An 18,665-nucleotide genomic window follows, 5' to 3' on the forward strand; every position below is an offset into this window, starting at 1 on the left:
CGTGCGGGCCGGGAGGCTGGGCCAGGTGGCCGCGCTCTGTCCTCCGAGCACGGGCTCTTGTGGGACCCCGCCCCGCCCCCCGGCGTCCCCTCAAAGCCCCTTTCTGCAAATGGCTTTCAGGGCGAAGGGGAAGTGTCAGCGCGGTTGTCAGTCGCTCCTCGCCGCCGCTACTCGCGTCGCTCTCCTCTGCCCCTTCCGGAGACTCGGTGGGCGGAATCCGAGTGGCGCCTGGGGCCACATCTTCTCTCACCCCGAAGTGACCATGTGGCTCCAGGCGCGACTCCGTAGAGTTGAATGCTTAGAGTGCGGGGACCGGGCGCGTCCTCAGGTGCAACGCCTTCAGGGAACAGTGCGTCCGTGGACGTCGGGAATGCGTGTTGGGTTTCCAGCGTGAGCGGCCCCACGGAATGGGCTGCATTTACTCAGGGCCAGAGCCAGGCAGAAAATTCACCCCGAGGCTGACTACTTGCCTTGCGTTTTGAAATCACGCATTAAAAAAAAAAAAAGCTATTTTGAAGAAAGGGTGGGGTGGAGATGCCAGCAGTGTGAGAAGCATATTCCCCAACGCTCTTGGGGGTTTATGATGATATCAATGCAATAGTGGGCAGATTTACAAGGTGTTTTTAATTGCTTTTCTCTGCTGCGTGCTTTGAACTGCCTACGGAAAATAATGGAGCTGCCTGCTAGAGAAGGGATGCCGTTCCCGCTGGCTGTGTGTCGCCCTGTGGGATTTTAGATAGCACTTCCCACTTGATGCTCCTTGCCCTCTTCCCCATTCATCTTATTACTACAGCCAGTGTCAGCAGGCCGCCAAGATAATAGCACCTTTTCAACACAAGCACTCGTTCTAGGCAGTCTTTTTTTTTTTCATGTGAATTCCCTTTGTTAAACATTCCAGTGTTGTTGGTGAGATTTGGTGGAGGACTGGATTCCTTCTTAAAATTGTGTAACGGATTTGATGCTGGACCTTGTAGATAAAGGCTTTGAGTATTAACAATTTGTAGTAACCTTAACGCTGGAAACTTTGGACCCAGTGGAGGCTAGGGCAGGAGGGTGTTCTGATGGTCTTCTGCCCTTAAAATACCGTGGTGGTGTCTTTGTTTCTAGTTGGAGTTTCAGTGGAATACACCATTTGCTATCACTTCAGGTACATAAAAAGGATAAACTGTTCAGCCAGATGTCCAAATTAGAAAGCGGACATGCTAACAAAACATACTGTGAAATTTCTCTGTCTGACAGTTTGTGCGGTTGCCTTACTTTTCTACACATAGTTTATTCTGTGCACAATTACATATGTGTCCCTCAGTGATTTTTCAAACTCGGTTTTATAGGAAAGTTTTATTGATGTAAATGGCTCTAAATGACTTTAAATGAATTTCACTGTAAGCTCACAGTAATTATATCACAAGCATATTCTTTTCAAAATAAGAGGATATAAGGTATTTTTGTGTTTGTGAGTATAAAAAAATCTGACTCATGATCTATTTATGTTATGATGAGGAATACGTACTTATTTCTCCCTGGACATCTTCCAGTAGAGTTTAAAAGAAAATCACCCAGAGTCTTTGTTTGTCTATACCTTAAAACATAACATAAATGAATTTTTATAAGAAAAGCCTTTTTTGGAATACACATTGAAAGAAATAAAACGATACAGAGAAACTCAAATTTTAAAGTTATTAAAGGATTATGAAATTGAGTTTGCAGTAACTGTCGCTCACAATTTCAAAAATAAATATGTGTGTATGTTTTCAGTAAGAGAAAAAAATTGGAGTCATTGCCATACATAGTTTATAGCTTCCAGAAATCCAGTTGCATTTTTAGCTTGTCAAAAACTCACATTGAAATTGGTATTAAACACAAGGAAGAGCTACAGAATTATCAGAATTCAACCCCCAAAGAAAATTAGTCCAGCCATCCACTAAAATAAAGCTAGAAAATAATATAAAAAAACAGGCAGACTAGTGTGACTCATCAGAGAAATATTTTAAATGAAGATGGATTTATTATTTAAAAATTTAATGTAAGCATTAATTTTGGAAATCCTTAATTTGTTACCTTAGTTTGGAGAAAAGACATTTAAAAACCGAGTTTGCTTTGTAAATGAGATCTTGAAAAGCAGCAGAAGGCTTTTTCCCAAAAATAATGTGATCATTTCAGAATTACAGATTCTGAACGAATATAAATTGGAAAAATATTTTTATACTACTTCAATTTTCCTCACAATGAAAAGTATTTTTCTGCCTTAGAAATCAGTGTAGTTAGTTTCTGGTTGTTCTGTGTTTTGAGAACTTATATATTGAATAATTTATGAAAAAATGCCCTAGGTTAAAATATTCTCATGTTTCATGTTGGTGGAAAAGGTATAATAAAAGTGCCATATTCATTTTTGAATGATAAATTCTATTTCTCGTTGCTGAGACTTTTGGTTCCTCAAAGAATCACATCTACTTCCTCAAAGAATCACATCTACTTACATATTTCCAAAATATTCTTCCGTTTATTCTTTTAATGTTTTGGACATTTTTACATAACAATGTATTTAGCAATATCATTTATAGCAGAAATAGTTAATTCTATATATTTTTGGTAATGTTTTAATAGATGTAACCAAGGTTGTGAATAATTAAAATAAAAGACTTTCCTTAAATGTTTTTATTCTTTCAGTTTGAACATGATTGTGACTGCCCTTGAGATTTTTAATAAAATCCCAAGGCTCCATTGTGAGGACTTGACTCAAGTGTACCTGGGAATCTACCTAATTTCCATAGCCCGACTCTTGCTTAGTTGCTTCATGTAACACTCTTCCTGCTGAGTTTAGATGCTTTCTCAGCTTTTGCAGCACTAGGTTAAACAGAATTATCCTTTCAAAGGACTTCCCTGCTGAGATGCAGAAGAGAAGTAAATAGGGGAATGTGAGATGTCCACAAAGCAAGTAATTAAACAAAGTAGGCCAAACAGACTATAGAGGGAGCTGCTTGTCTTTGAGATTACTGTAAGGAAATCTGCCAATCCTTTCTCTTCATCTTCTTTCAGCTCAGTGAATATTGTACCAGACTCTTCTAGGTGCTGTCAAACATGGAATTAAATTTTTGACATAAGAAATTGTTAATTCTAAAAGTATGCATATATATTTACTTGAATCATCAAGGTGTACATTTTCATATTTTATACTTTATAATGTTAATTATAATAAATTAGCAAAGTAACTTTTTTAGTAAACTGGTGGATTATTAGGTTAGAAATGAGTATAGCTTTGGATAGCATAGATCAACAATTGAGATGACAAAAAAATTAGTGAAAATCTTGTTTCTCAGTCTTTTTTTGTTAAAGCATTTCAGAATATTTTAAGATCACTCAATTATTGATTATTAGAGAGAAAGATTTTCAGGAGCATTACTAAGATTGCGTGACTCATAAAATTAATGACTGTACTTATTAAGTATTAGAAACCTTGAATGGCAGATTTTGTTCTTTCCGTGTTTGTTTAAAAGCACACTTAGTAAATCAGTCTTAAGCAAGAATTTTCTGAAATCTTTGGGTGCATTGGACTCTAGTAATAGGGTATGCAGTTCATTCAGTGAATACGTAGTGAGGACCTACTGTGTATTATTTTTTGGATGTTGTCATTAAGAATGAATTTTACCTTCCAGGACCTCAGAATGCAGTATGGGTGATGGGCATCTAAATATGTCAAGTGTGGTATGACTGGATTATAGGAGAAATGAGAATAAGGCCTTGGGAGGACTCAAAGGAAGACATTTAATGACCTGTTGGTGGGCTTAGGGAGTTAAGGAAGGCTTCATGAAGAAAGTATGGATCTGATCATCTTAAAGATATTTTAAAATAATTTTAAAACCATGAGAAAATTCACAAATGAAGAAACTGCTCTCTGAAGGGCAGCTAGGAAATACGTATCAGAATCTATAAAATGTGCTTTTTTGATCCAGTAATTTCATTTCTAGAGAATTACTCTATCAATGTAAATCATTTGGCAAATCTGATTATAATTTTAATTCATCTGGATACTTCAATTATTCATCAGTACCCTTGTCCATGCTACTACCTGTTTGAAATGGTGTACTACAATAGTATCCTAATCTTGGCCTAGCCCAATCTACTCAGCACCGTCTGTTTTCTTATAATCATAGGGATCTTTTCAAAATGCAAACCTGATTTTATCACCCTACTACTTGACATTATGCTTCAGTAGCGTGCCATCGCATTTAGGAAAAGACAAAACTACCTGACCTACATGGTAATGTCTTTATGGATTGTGTGCTCTTGTGAATCTGCCCATGAACAAAATGGCATTCAAACAAAAAGGGGCTACTGCATGGTTTAAAATCAGGACGCAGCAGGGTTGTATCCTTTCATGCTATTTATTCACGGTGTATGCTGGTCACATAATCCAAGAACCTGCACTATGTGAAGAAGAACACAGCATCAGACTTCAAGGAATGCTTATTAAGACTCTGCAGAACGCAGATGATAGAACCTTGTTTGCGGAATGTGAAAAACACATAAGGAGTTCTTACTGATGAAGATCAAAGGTTACAATATACTGTATGAATTGCACCTCGACATAAAAACAAAAACCTACTGCCATTGAGTAGACCCTGGAAAGGGTTTCTGAAGCCCTGGTGCCATAGAGGTTATGTGTTTGGTTGCTAACCATAAGATCAGCAGTTTGAAACCCAATGGGGCAGTTTTACTATCTCCTATAGGATCACTGTAAGTCAAAATCGACTTTATGGCAGTGAGTATTGTTGTTTTGTTCTGTAAATCTTTGTGGAGGCAGACAACCTCATCTTTCTCTAATTCAGTGACTAATGGACTTGAACCACTAACCTTGTGCTTAGCAGTCCAACACTTACTCAACAGCGCTACCAGTTAGTAACATCATGATAGAGAAGAGATTGAAGTTAACAAGGATTTTATTTTACTTGAATCCACAATCAACACCCATGGACATTCCAGTCAAGAAATAGATTGCATTTGGTAAATCTGCAAAACTGTTCAAAAGCAAAGATGTACCTTAAATGCTAAGGTTTACCTAACCCAAGTCCTGGTATCTTCAGTTACCTCAAGTGCATGTGAAAGCTGGACAGTAAATTAAAAATAACTGATGCATTTGAATTGTGATGTTGGTGAAAATATCGAATATACCATGGACTGCCAGAAGAACAAATAAATTTATCTTGGAAGAATGTATGCTCATTCTAAGCAGAGTTGGCAAGACTTCATCTCTCATACTTTGGATGTGTTATTAGCAAGGATCAGTTCCTGAAAAAGATCATCATGTTTGACAAAATAGAGGATCATCAGATTGCCCCCCAATGAGATAGAGTAGCTGAAACAATAAGTTTAAAACAAGAATAATTATGAGGATGGCAAAGGATTAGACAACTGTTCTCTTTTGTTTATAGTGTTGCCATGAGGCAGAACTGACTTGATACACTGTACTAGAACTGACTTGATAGACCCTAACACTTCCCAACATCATCCTGCCTGTCAAGGTCTTGTATAATCTGGCCCCATCTTTTTGTCCATTCACAGTTTGATCCCATTCATCTTGGCTTGCTCTTTGTATCCCAGGCATTTTCAATCCCTTATTCTTGCCATGATCTCTCCCACAATGAGAATTTTGTAGTTGCTGTTCCCTATGCCAACAATGCTTTTCCTTTTTCTTCAGCTAAAGTGAATTGCCCTTTTTTAAGGGAAACCTTCCTTGACAGAGACTTTCAAAGTTACGTGAACTCTCCATAGCTCTTGTTATTGTTGTGATCGTATTTATGTTTGCGATTAATTCTGTTTCTCCTAATAGATGGTAACCTCTGTTTTTGTTATTATGTGATGTTGAGTCGATTCCGGCTCAGAGTGACACTCTATTACAACAAAATGAAAGACTGCTTAATCTACACCACCCTCAAAATTGTTAGGTTTGGGCCTATTGATTGTTGTAGTCACTAAGTCAGTCCATCTCGTTGAGGGTCTTCCTATTTTTCACTGAGCTGCTAACTGGTGGGTCAGTGATTTGAGTCCACCAGTTGGTTCACAGGAGAAAGATGGAACTGTCTGGCCCTCTAAAGATGTAAAGTCTTGACACCCAGTGGAGCAGTTCTACTTGTGCTGTGGGTCTCTGTGAGTTAAAATTGAGCCAGTGGCAATGGGTTTAGGTGTCTGTAATGTGTTCATTTTGCTTACCATTAGAGAATTTGTGTTTCACACTACTTGAAGCTCAAAGCATTTGTTGTGAGAATTAAATCAAGTAAAGTATAATCATCACAGAGGACTACCCAGGTGTCTAAAACTTTGGAAATGGTTACAAATGGGATACACTCACATAATAAATTATTATGTGTCATTAAGCATGTTATCTTAAAAAGTCTATTTACAAAATAGTCCTCTTAACAGTATAGAGAAACTGTAAAGATACATACCAAAGAATACAAGTTAGTTCTAGGAGTTATATTTTATTTTTTTCAGATTTTTTTCTACAGAACGATTCTGTAGTACTAAAATTTACTGCATAAAATTAAGGAAAAACTGACTTTTAAATAGGTTTCAGAAGTTTTGTAAAAAAGCACCAATAGTGGGCTTCAAAATAAATAACAAGTAGAATACATGATTATATGGTGATAAAAAGAACTTGATTGTACAAATTCAATTTGGGAGTTAGAAAAAATGATTCTTACATTAAAACAAGCTAGTAATTTCTGGAGTTATAATACTTATTTAGATGAAAATAGATTTAATTTTTAAATATTTTGAAAATTGCGGTTTTGGTCCATAATGGCAATGAAAAAGATAGAAGTCAGAAGCCTATGAGTAGGGAAGAGACAATTATTTTCATAAGAAGCACTGGGATCACCAGCTATTCATCTAGAAAAATAAGTTGGCTTCCAGATGTATAAAAAGTGTGTGTGGGTTGGGGGAGTGGAGTAGAGTGGAGAGAAAATTTAGGATAATGATTTTAATATCTCGGAATGAAGACCTTTCGACTTATGAAATAAAACTGAAACTAGTTACTGAAATTTACAACAAAAAACAGTGTCTAGAGGAAAAATCATAAAAGTTAAAAGAGGAACATAAGTAAAACATTGAGAAACATTATAAAGGACTAATTTCTTGTTAATATATCAAAAACTCCTAATACAAAAAGTGAGCAAAGATAATTCATTGAAAAGATAATATATACAAGAGCACCTTGCTCAGCTAAACGGTCATTTCATGATACTCACCTTCCTGACATGATTGCTAAAGACAGACATGTGCATAAGCAAACGTGGTGAAGAAAGCTGATGGTGCCCGGCTATCAAAAGATATAATGTCTGGGGTCTTAAAGGCTTGAAGGTAAAAAAGCTGCCATTTAGCTCAGAAGCAACAAAGCCCACAGAGAAGAAGCACAGAAGCCTAAGTGACCACGAGGTGTTGAAGGGATCAGGTAGCAGCCACCAAAGAACAGAAACCATCATTGTGTGAACACCTTCTCCACATAAACGCTGAAGATGAATGTGTGCATAAGTAAGTGTGTTAGAGAAGGCTGACGGTGCCCGGCTATCGAGAGATACAGCATCTGGGGACTTAAAGGATTGAAAGTAAACAAGTGGCCATCTAGCCCAGAAGCAACAAAGCCCACACGGAAGTAGCACACCAACATGTGTGATCATGAAGGACCAAGGGGACCTGGTTTCAAGCTGGGGGTGGGGAATCATATCATCGTTAATGAAGGGAGCGCATGATGGGGACCCAATGCCCATCTGTAGACAACTGGACATCCCTTGCAGAGGGGGGTAGTAGGGAGGAGATGAGTCACGCAGGGTTCAGTGTAGCAATAATGAAACTCACATCCTTCCTCTAGTTCTTAAACGCTTCCTCCCCCCCAACCCCCCCAACTATCATGATCCCAACTCTACCTTGCAAACCTGGTTAGACCAGAGGATGCACAGCAGTACAGATGGGATCTGGAAACACAGGGACTCTAGGACAGATGAACCCCTCAGGACCAATGGTGAGAGTGGCGATACCAGGAGGGAAGGGGGTGTAGAAAGGGGAACCAATCATTGGGATTTATATATAACCTCCTCTCTGGGAGATGGGCAACAGGAAAGTGGGTGAAGAGAGACGCCGGGCAGTGTAAGATAAGATAAAATAATTTATAAATTATTAAGGGTTCATGAGGGAGGGGAAGCGGGGAGGGAAAAAAGAAAAATAAGCTGATTCCAGGAACCCAAGCAGAAGGCGAATTTTGAGAATAATGAGGGCAACGAATGTAAGTGTGCTTTACACAATTGATGTATGTATGGATTGTGATAAGAGTTGCATGAGCCCCAATAAAATGATTTAAATAAATAAATAAAGATACATAATTTTGAATATTGTAAAGATGTAAATTAAAACTATTGTATACTATTTTCCACTCATCAAATTAGCAAAGATTTGTTCTACAGTGTAACTTGGAGATGACATTTTTATACATTGCTGGTGGGAATTCATTCTCTATGGAAAGTAATTTGGAAATCACTCTTGAAATTTAAAATACACATGCATTTTGATTTAGCCCTTTTATTCTAGGATTTTTATCCTTAGGAAATTTTGCATGTCTGTCAAATGAGTGTACTATAAGAATATTTATCAAAGCATTGTTTGTTATTAGGTTGATTGGGAACAACCTAAGCATAAAACAGTAGGGGTTGATTAAGTAAACTATGTTGTATTTTTTTAGTACTCTTAAAAAAGGCAACACTATGTATTAAATATGGTGCTATATCTCAAATATATTAAGAGAAAAAAACAAGATGTAAGACTTATAGTTGTAGATGTGGCTAATTCCAGCTATTTCTGGAAGGATACCCCAGAATTTGGTAACAGTGGTCACCTCCATTGAAGGGAACTGGTGGCCTAGAGAATAAAGGTGGAAGACTAACTTTTTCAGTATACTGTTCGGTAATCTTGAAATATATTTTACCATGTACATGCATACCTATCCAAAGTCAACATTTCAAAGTTGTTTTATTTGCAGGAGTTGATAGGAGGAATAACAAAAAGCATAGGCGTCGTCAGCAGTTTTCAAATGATACTGCAATACTGTGTATATTATCATTAACTAAACAACAAAACAAAAAACTCAGACTCACTTCCATCGAGTCGATTCTGACTCACAGTGACCCTACAGGACAGATTAGAACTGCTTCTCTAGGTTTCTAAGACTGTAAATCTTCATGAGAGCAAAGAGCTTAATCTTTGTCCTGTGGTGACTGGTGGGTTCAAACTGCTGACCTTGAGGCTACCAGGCCAACACATAACCTACTCTATTAGGGCTCCCAATGTTTTATTAGAGAGCCTTTAATTCAGAGATTCTAGTTTATATTCTGTGGACCATTCTGGAGGGTGATTGGTGGAGTGTGGTTTGAAAGAAGGTTCTGGGCTTCCTGTAAGCACAGAACATGATGACTGCCAACCAGCAATTACTATTCCTTCTTGTTCCTTAAAGTGTATTAAAAGAGGTGCTTTATTACTGAATTCTCCTCCAGCCACAGAGCTTGCAGCTGCCCCTTATCTAGAAGAGATTCACAAAGCTAACTATCAGAGCTCACAAACCAGGTGCCTGCGAAGCATGTAAGCAGCCCTGTCGGCATGGTGGGTTACAAGTTGAGCTGCTAACTGCAAGGTCAATAGTTCCAACCCACCAGCCATTCAGCAGGAAAAAGATACTGCTTCCATGATGAGTTACAGCCTTGAAAACCCTCAGGGTCAAATCAACTCTGTCCCATAGGGCCCCTCTGAGTCGTAATTGACACGATGGCAGTGAATTTAAGAAACAGCCTTACTGATGATGAATTTAAGAAAGAGCCTCACTGATGAGGACATAAAAGAGCAGGGAGTGTGATCCTGGAGGGCCCAGCTTTAGTCATGAAACTCTTCATCTGGAATGAACCCTGCTAGCCAGGGGCATCTTGAATATGCCATTTTAGCTTGTGTCTCAAAGTGACTGACTGACTGCCTAATAGTGCGTGTGTGTTCTTCAGAATAAGCTTTGTTATTTCTTAAACTTAATGTGAGAAAGTTTGTTTGAGATTCATTTGTGTTATCACAAGCTTCCATATATTAAACATGTCAAAGAATTAGCTGTCTATATCTTACTTTTGTATAATTATATAAAGAAAATATGAATAATTATTTCACCAAACATAAATGCCTCCAAATCTTCGGATTGGCCAATATGCTGAACAAATACTATTTTCAATGTAAAAAAGGCTAGGAATCACTGTTCTAGTTGAATCCTCTCAATTTATCTAGGGAAAACTAAAATCTAGATTGGCCAATTCAGAGATTTTTTTCAGTTTCCTTTAGTTAGCTGCTAGAATTGAGTCTGAAACTTGGGGATCTTGACTTACCTGCTTCATGTTGGCCCTTTTAACCTTAAAGAAAATTGGACTGTCATTGATGATAATTGAAAGAAGAATGTAAACCTTTAGGAAATCACATGTTTTAGAAATCTTTGAGGGCTTCCTATGTTTAGTAATGCTTAGAACCTTTCAAAAAATAGGTTTACAATATTATTTTACCATGATTGTAGCTATGTCCTTTGGGAAAAGGATGAAAGTGAGACTATAGCATATAGCAAGAGGAACTTAGGATAGATCACAAACATAAATTGATACTAGAAGTTTATATATGCCTTTTTCCAAAGAAAAAAATAATGTATTAGGGAACCTTTGAAGTTTTTCTGGTGCCAGGGTTAAGTTTTCTCTGTCTTACTTTTGATTGGAGCCCTGGTGATGTAGCAGATCAAAACCATGAGGCTTTCTATTTCTGTAAAGAGTTGCAGTCTTGAAAACCCCCAAGGGCACTCTGGTCAGAATGACTTGAAAGCAGGGATTTCGGGTGTTTTATTTTGATTGGGTTAGAACTGACTAAACACATTATGAGTGGAAAGTGATAAGGATTTAAGTAGGCTTCAGAGAATGTTGCCATTAGCCATAGATAGTCAAATCCTAATGGTATATGTTATGTTGGTACCTGGCTGCTATTTTTAATACCACAGTTGTAATATAACAGTGGTACTAAAAGAAGAAATAATAGGAGTTAAGGTACAATTAACTTAAGAAATGTGTTAATATAGTTTCTAAGTAGGCGTGACTGGGTGTCCGAAGGCAATTAAAAACAATTCCATGTTCAATCATAACACACATGCATTTTTGAGACCAAAACAATAAGTAAAGGCACGTCACATTTAATGACATTATATGAAGAGATTTGAAGGAATGGCGTGGAAGCCACATTGACCTTTTTGGTTATAGAAGATAGGAGAATGAACTCCATGTTGTCTAAGGGTGATTCCTCTGAGGCAAAGGTTAGACATGCTTCCAGTTCCAACTTTCTTTTTCCTATTCTGACACCAACCATTACTCTCACAGTACTCCTGCTGCATTCAGTAATCCATTACATTGGCTACAAGGAACTCACACAGTACTCAGGATTAGGGGGTTTATTGGGGAAGCTAACAGGTTACAAAATGTTAAGGATACAGTCACCTTGTCTGCTGTACCTGCTCAACTTTGCTGGTAGGTATGTCTCTCTGAAGTTCCTTGACCTCTCAGTTTCTCAATCTCTTGGTCTCTGCCCTGCTCTAGCAGGTACAAAGTTCCTTAGCACTGATCTAGTCCCAAAGGGCACTCCACTCTGCAAGCCAGTCTCCTACCCCAAATAGGGTAGACCTGAATGCCTCCTGCTCTCAGCACTGCCTCACAGTCTCAGTGTTAGACTTCTGCTGGTTCACAGCCTTTGAGTTGCTCCTCTACTGCCTCTCCAATGGAGGATCTGACTCTTCTATCCTGGCTTTCTCATTGGTCTTTGGATTCTCTGTCCTACTTCAGAAATGGCTCATATTATTCCCAGTGGAATGGTAAAACTAACCAATACACTCAATTACAATTTCACACATCCGATTTGCCTGGTCCTACTCAATCACTTGGTGAGAGTTACAAAGATTTTGGATAGAAGAGCCTTAGCAAGCAATTTCAAAAAGTTGGGAAACATGGAATTTTTTAAAAAAGGAACTTTCCTATGAATTTTTGAAGCCTGCTCTTATTTAAACCATTCCCCCACACCCATCATTCCTTTTCAGTTTTTCAAAATCGTCCTCTATGTTTCTTCTGTTGCTTTGTATAGTTTAAAATATGTTTTAATGAAAATTATTTGTTGCTTGGTTAATAGTCACAAAGTGAACTCTTCTGCAGCATAAATGGAGTATGTGCCTAGCAAAGTAAATTCTGAGGAAAATGAATAGTAATTGTAAATGAAAAATTTAGCGTTTTTGACATTTCTATTTTCTTGTTAGATAATAGTTTTAATTCTAATAATTTAAGGTTAGTTTTCATGGGGCAGCTATTTAAGTTTCTTTTAGCTTAGAAAGCATTTACTAGGTAACTGATTCAAATAAGACAAAGTATATTACTTCAGAAATACTTGTGTAATATATAACAGTTTATAAGTCTTCTATTTCCCTTTCATTATAATTATTAAAGAAGTACAATAAGAATTAAACATCTTAATTTGTATATGTATACATTTACACTTCAAAAAATTTATATATTAGATTAGCTTTTGCTTAAGATGATACAGTGAAAGTCCTTGTAAGTACAAATACATGTTGATATATAAAGAATGTAAAGTTGAAACATGTTGGCATATTCCTAGTTTCTCAGAACAAGAAAATGACTAATCTAAATTTCATTTCAGAATAAAAACCAAGACAAGCCACATAAAAGCAACCTAAAAATTAAACTGTCATCATATTCTTTGTTTTAAAACTATGGAATAATATATCTGAGGACGATTTCTTTCAAAATTGTTTATCTCAATTTCAAGTAAGTAATATGTTTTGGTTGATGTATTGGGGACAGGGGGAGTGGGGCAAGCTTTGGCACTGAAGTTGGTACATCCTACTCATTCTTAAAGAAACAGCTCAAATATCCACTGCTTTAAATTGAGCCTTTTCTGACTCCTTCCCTCACCCCTGACAGATTCTCTTCAGTTTCCATTGCCTTAGCCCCCTCCTACATTGCTGTTAAAGGATGATTTACATTGATTATCGTTTTTGTGGGAATAGTCACATAGCACCCTCCCACCGCCATAGTAGAAATGAATGTGGACTCTTAGGATACAGACCTAGTTCTGAATCCTCCTGTGCCTCCTGTGGGTGGGAGACTATTCGACAGGTTATTTTACTTCGATAATTACTATTTCATTGGGTTGTTGTGATTAAATAGAAAGATCAACAAGTACCTGCCACTCACAGTAATATAAGTGCTAACTTTTTTACTCATCTCTTTCCAAAGTGTCTATATCACCTCGTGTACTAAGCCCAAGTCCAACCCATTCCAAGTTATAGAGACCATACAGGACAGTGTAGAACTGATCATAGGCTTTCCAAGGCTGTACACTTTTATGGGAATCAGATTGCCATATCTTTCTCCCTAAGCGTGACTTGGTGAGTTTGAACCACTGACCTTTTTTTGGTTAGCAGCTGAGCCACCTCACCATGCATGACATCACCAGCACTCTTTCATGTATGCAATCCCAAAACGCAAACCAAACCCACTGCCATCAGGTCATTTCCATTATACAAGGACCCGGTATAGAGTTTCCAAATCTTCCTAAATCTTTGCAGGAATAGATAGCCTCATTTTCCTTTCTGAAGCAGCCAGTGGGTTTGAATTGCCGACCTGTGGCTAGCATTTCAGCATTACCCCACAGCACCACCTGGATTCCTTTCATTCGCTAAATGTTGTGAGTCAGAATAAAAATGAAATTTGTGTACAATTTATTTGTTCCTTACAATTGGACAAACTAAAATACTTGTACATTTTTTACAGTTGAAAATGGCTGTCTATAAATAAGGAAGACATTTAAAAAACATTGTTAGAAAATTTCCCTGTGTAGGTCTGACCTTCTTTAAACTGCTGAAATTACTCCTGTGTATGCATATACTGAGCCAGGGATAGGGTGGTGGTGGTGGACAGAGAGAGAACAGATTGTTGACACACACACACACACACACACACACACACACACACACACACAACAGTTGACAGTGCTGTCGATTTGGTTCCAATTAATGAAGACCTCAAGTATGTCGGAGGTCTGTGCTCTAGGGTTTTCCATGTCTGATTTTTCAGAGCTAGGTTGCCAGACCTTTCTTCTGAAAAATCACTGGATTCCGACTGTCAATCTTTTGGTGAACAGCCAAGCTTATATGAATTACTTACAATTATGAATGACAGAAAGGCATGCAGGCCGATCATGCCTAAAAAGGGGGCAATGATAAGTCATTGATTATGGAATAACTAGTTCTTCTATAATGCAAGTAGATTAAATGTTTTTCTGTGAAAGTCTTATTTTCCAAAGTCATCAAGAGTTGTCCCCTCCTTTTTTTCTTTAAATGATGGAGAATGCATAAAAATATGTGGGCCAGAGGCTGCACCCAAGGTGAGGTATAAGTAGGATCTATTGTGTTCTCAGTTTGTTTGTTCTTTTTTGCAAATCATGGCACATAGACACACACAAAAGTGAAGCCATTGGCTTTGAGACCTTGTTAAGATTGTAGAATGTAGACTGGATAAATTCCTGATTACTACAGCTATGCTGTTCATCATATTTTCTACATATATGCTCAGACATATATGTTATGTCTGCTTTTTGTTTTAAATAACATTGTCATCCTTCATTTTTCACCCCCGTCCCCAACAAATTAGAAACATTTTAAACTAATTTTGATATATCACACCGTGGTAAAATGATGCTTCTCACTCAGAACTCAATATCACTGAGTGGATTGTGTTCCATCGTGATCCTATGTGACAGGACAGAAGAGCCTCTGGGTTTCTGAGGCTAGAAATCTTTATAGGAGCAGAAAGCCTCCTCTTTCTCCCAGTGGTTTTGAACTACTGACCTTGTGGTTAGCAACCCAATACATAACTCACTGCGCCACCAGAGCGCATTTGAATGATGCTTAGTGAAATTAAAATAGAATCCCTGTTATTCAAAATCATAGCTGTTCTGTTAGAGATGGTAAATCTTTTAAAAATCATTTTATTGGGGGCTCATATAGCTCTTATCCCAGTCCATGCATACACCCATGTGTCAAGCACATTTGTATATCTGTTACAATCATCATTTTCAAAAACATTTTCTTTATACTTGAGCCCTTGGTATCAGCTCATTTTCCTCCCTCATGATCTCTTGATAATTTATCTTTTTTTTTTTTCATGTCTTACACCGACCACTGTCTCCCTTCACCACTTTTCTGTTATCTGTTCTGGGAGGGGGTTTATACCTTGATCATTGTAATTGGTTCCCCTTTCTCCCCCCACCTTCCCCTTTCCCTCTGGTATCGCTACTCTCATTATTGGTCCTGAGGGGTTTATCTGTCCTGGATTCCTGTTTTTATCAGCCCTTTATATATATATATATCAAAGACCAAGAACCAAAAATCGTATCAATGTGAATGAGAGAGAGTGAAGAGGGGAGACCCAAAGCCCATCTGTAGACAACTGGACATATCCTTACAGAAGGGTCACAAGGAAAAGACAAGCCAGTCACAGCGCAGTATAGCACCAATAAAGCATACAACTTTTTCTCAAGTTCTTTAATGTTTCTTACCCCCCACTATCATGACCCCAATTCTACCTTACAAATCCGGCTAAATCAGAGCATGTATATATATATATATATATACCCTTGACCGGCAATCCTGTTCCCTTCCCCATTTGTATCAGCTTTTGCTGAATAACAGATCTTTACCAAAAACAACAAACCCACTGCCATGGAGTCAATTTTGACTCATATCAATAAACTACTTTTTAAAATGACCTTTGTAAATTTGTTTTTATCCTATAAACACTTTTTAAAAATCTCATGGAATTTTGTTTTTCACTGGTTTGGTTTTCATTTCTGCTTTATATCTCTAATTGTTTTCACTTTTGTATGTTATGTAGTAATTGGCACATGAACTTTCATGGCCAATGTGTCTTTTAGAGCAGTACTTTTCAAAGTATGATGAAAAATTAGTTTTTGTTTTTTTCTGATATTTTAGAATACGTTAAACGTGAATTACTAGAAAAATGAAATGAAAAAAAATTGACAAGCAAAATACTACCTCCAGTTTTTTATTATTATATTCAACAGTAATGCTGACCTGCCACATTGTTGTAAGAATTACTAAATGCTTACTCTCGAGTTTGATACTAGTTCATTGTAGACCTGCAGTAGCTAGTTCACAGATTCCGTTTTGAAGAGCATGGCAGATTATCTCATTATCACTGTAATGAGGCCCCTTTAATTTTTTCCTTTGTGAATCATATCCTAGGTCCTTCTATTTCCTTGATCGGTTTTTGCCTGTCGCTATTTTTAATCCTTTTATGGCACTTGAATTTGTTTTGTTTTTTTAATCATTTTATTGGGGGCACTTACAGCTCATCACAATCCGTCCGTCCACTGTGTCCAGCATTTTTGTACATATGTTGTCATCATCATTTTCAAAACATTTTCTTTCTACTTCGGCCCTTGGTATCAGCTCATTTTCCCTTCCCCCACCTCCCTCCCTCATGAACCCTTGATAGTTTATAAATTATCATTTTTTCATGTCTTACCCTACGCCTTCGTCTCCTGGTATCGCTAGTCTCACTATTGGTCCTGAGGATTGGATTGTTCTTGGATTCCCTGTGTTGCAAGCTCTTATCTGTACCAGTGTACATGCTCTGAGCTAGCCAAATTTGTAAGGTAGAATTGGAGTCATAGGGGGAGGAAGCATTAAAGAACTAGAGGAAAGTTGTATGTTTCATTGGTGCTACACTGCACCCTGACTGGCTCATCTCATTGTGACCCTTCTGTAAGGGGATGTCCAATTGTCTACAGATGTATTTTGGGTCTCCACTCTGCACTCCCTCTCATTCACAATGGTATGGTTTTTTGTTCTTTGAGGTTTGATACCTGATCCTATAGACACCTCATGATCACACAGGCTGGTGTGCTTCTTCCATGTGGGCTTTGTTGCTTCTGAGCTAGATGGCTGCTTGTTTATCTTCAAGTCTTTAAGACCCCAGACGCTATATCTTTTGATAGCCGGCCTTCAGTGATTGTGCCTCACAGAATATCTCATTATTCGAACAAAATGTTCTTGCATTGAGGGAGTACTTGAATGGCGGTCCAATGTCCCTGTGCTGCCTTAATACTTAGGGAAATAGATATATGCCCATATATTTAATCATGTTATCTATATATACATATGTATATGCCTGTATTTACACCTTGATAAATATCCTTTGCCTCCTAGTTGTTTCCTCTATTTCCTTTTACTTTCCTCTTGTCCCACTATCATGTTCAGCCCTCCTTCGGGTTTCAGTAATTCCTCTTAGCTACATTGCCCTTGATCAAAGCCCCACCAGCCATCCTACGCTCTCCTTGCCATCGATTTTTAGATCACTTGGTCCCTTGTCCTTAGGTTTGTTGGCACCCCCTTCCGTTCCTCTGCCTCCCCCTTTCCTTTGTTTGTCCCCCCCCCCCAACCATTGTTTTCTCCTCCAAATCCCTCCTATCTTATCCAGACAGACATGCAGAGACAATGATAGGCACACACCCGCGCGCGCACACACAAAAGACAAAGGAAAACAACAACAGCAAAACCAACAGCAAAAAAAAAGAAAAGCCTATAAATAGTTCCATGTCTGTTTATTGACCTTTATCAGTATTTTCCAGTCAAGTCTGATGGGGTGCCACACCCTGGCCCCAAAGTCCATTTTTGGTATTCCTCCAGGACTTCATTGCTTTGTTCCCCTTCCTCCTCTCTTGTACCCTTAGTGTTTTGTCCCGGTGCAGTGGGTTCAGATAGGCCACAATTCCTGCACTGTGTCTCCAGTGTTGTCCCCTGAAGCACTATGGGTCAGTAAGGGACATCGTGGCTCATACTGGGGCTGGCCCTATGGCCCTCTCTGTGCATTGGCTGATCCTAGCAGGAATATCGTCCTAGGGGCTTGGTGGGCCAGGATGTATTCCACTTACCCTCCTTCCCTCTTCGTTTGCTCCTGTGTGCCCTGATTAGAAGTGCCCTCTCTCTGAGCTTCAGCTTCAGTGCTGTCCTCTGAAGTGCATTGTTCTGTGGCAGTGGGGGGCAGGGGGATCCACATAGTTGGGATTTGGGCTGGCCCTGCATACCTCTCTGTTGGTTCGCTGCTTCCTGCAGGAATGTGGCATTCATGTCTTGGTGCACTAGGTTAAAGTCTGGTCCCTCTCTCCCTCTCTTGTGGAGATATAAACAACACCCTCTCCTTAGGTGGGTTTGTACCCTGTTCCCCAACTACCTGCTCCCTGTTCCCCCACTTCCTATGTCATTTTTTCCCCTTTGTTTCTTTTCTAGGCACTTGAGATTTTTTTTATCTCATCAGAATATTTTCAATAAGGCATCTTTAATTGTTTAATTTTTCTTCTGGAATTTTAAACTTTTTAATATTTAATTTTTTTCCTTTAATTTTGGCTTTTGTAGCACAGATGGTGTTTTAAAAGCATAGATAAATCACTTTTAAAGGCATGTGCATACAAAAAGTAGTTTATAAAATTCAAGTGGAAAACAAAAATGTTTTATTTTTAGAATATTGACAGTC

At 38.2% G+C, this 18,665-nt stretch overlaps 1 protein-coding gene across 2 annotated transcripts in view; it reads left to right on the forward strand.

Moving 5' to 3' along the window:
- REV3L (REV3 like, DNA directed polymerase zeta catalytic subunit) overlaps nt 1-18,665 on the forward strand; it is a 170,274-nt gene that overhangs the window by 1,142 nt on the left and 150,467 nt on the right. Inside the window, exon 1 of one of the 2 annotated variants that reach the window (XM_075554664.1) lies at nt 12,745-12,875. The exons of the other annotated variant lie outside the window; for it this stretch is intronic. The gene's annotated coding sequence lies outside the window, so the exon portion shown is untranslated. Of the gene's footprint in view, nt 1-12,744; nt 12,876-18,665 lie in introns of those variants that run through there. 2 annotated transcript variants of the gene reach the window in all.

This window comes from Tenrec ecaudatus, chromosome 7, assembly GCF_050624435.1.
Source record: "Tenrec ecaudatus isolate mTenEca1 chromosome 7, mTenEca1.hap1, whole genome shotgun sequence".
Taxonomy (NCBI): Eukaryota; Metazoa; Chordata; class Mammalia; order Afrosoricida; family Tenrecidae; genus Tenrec; species Tenrec ecaudatus.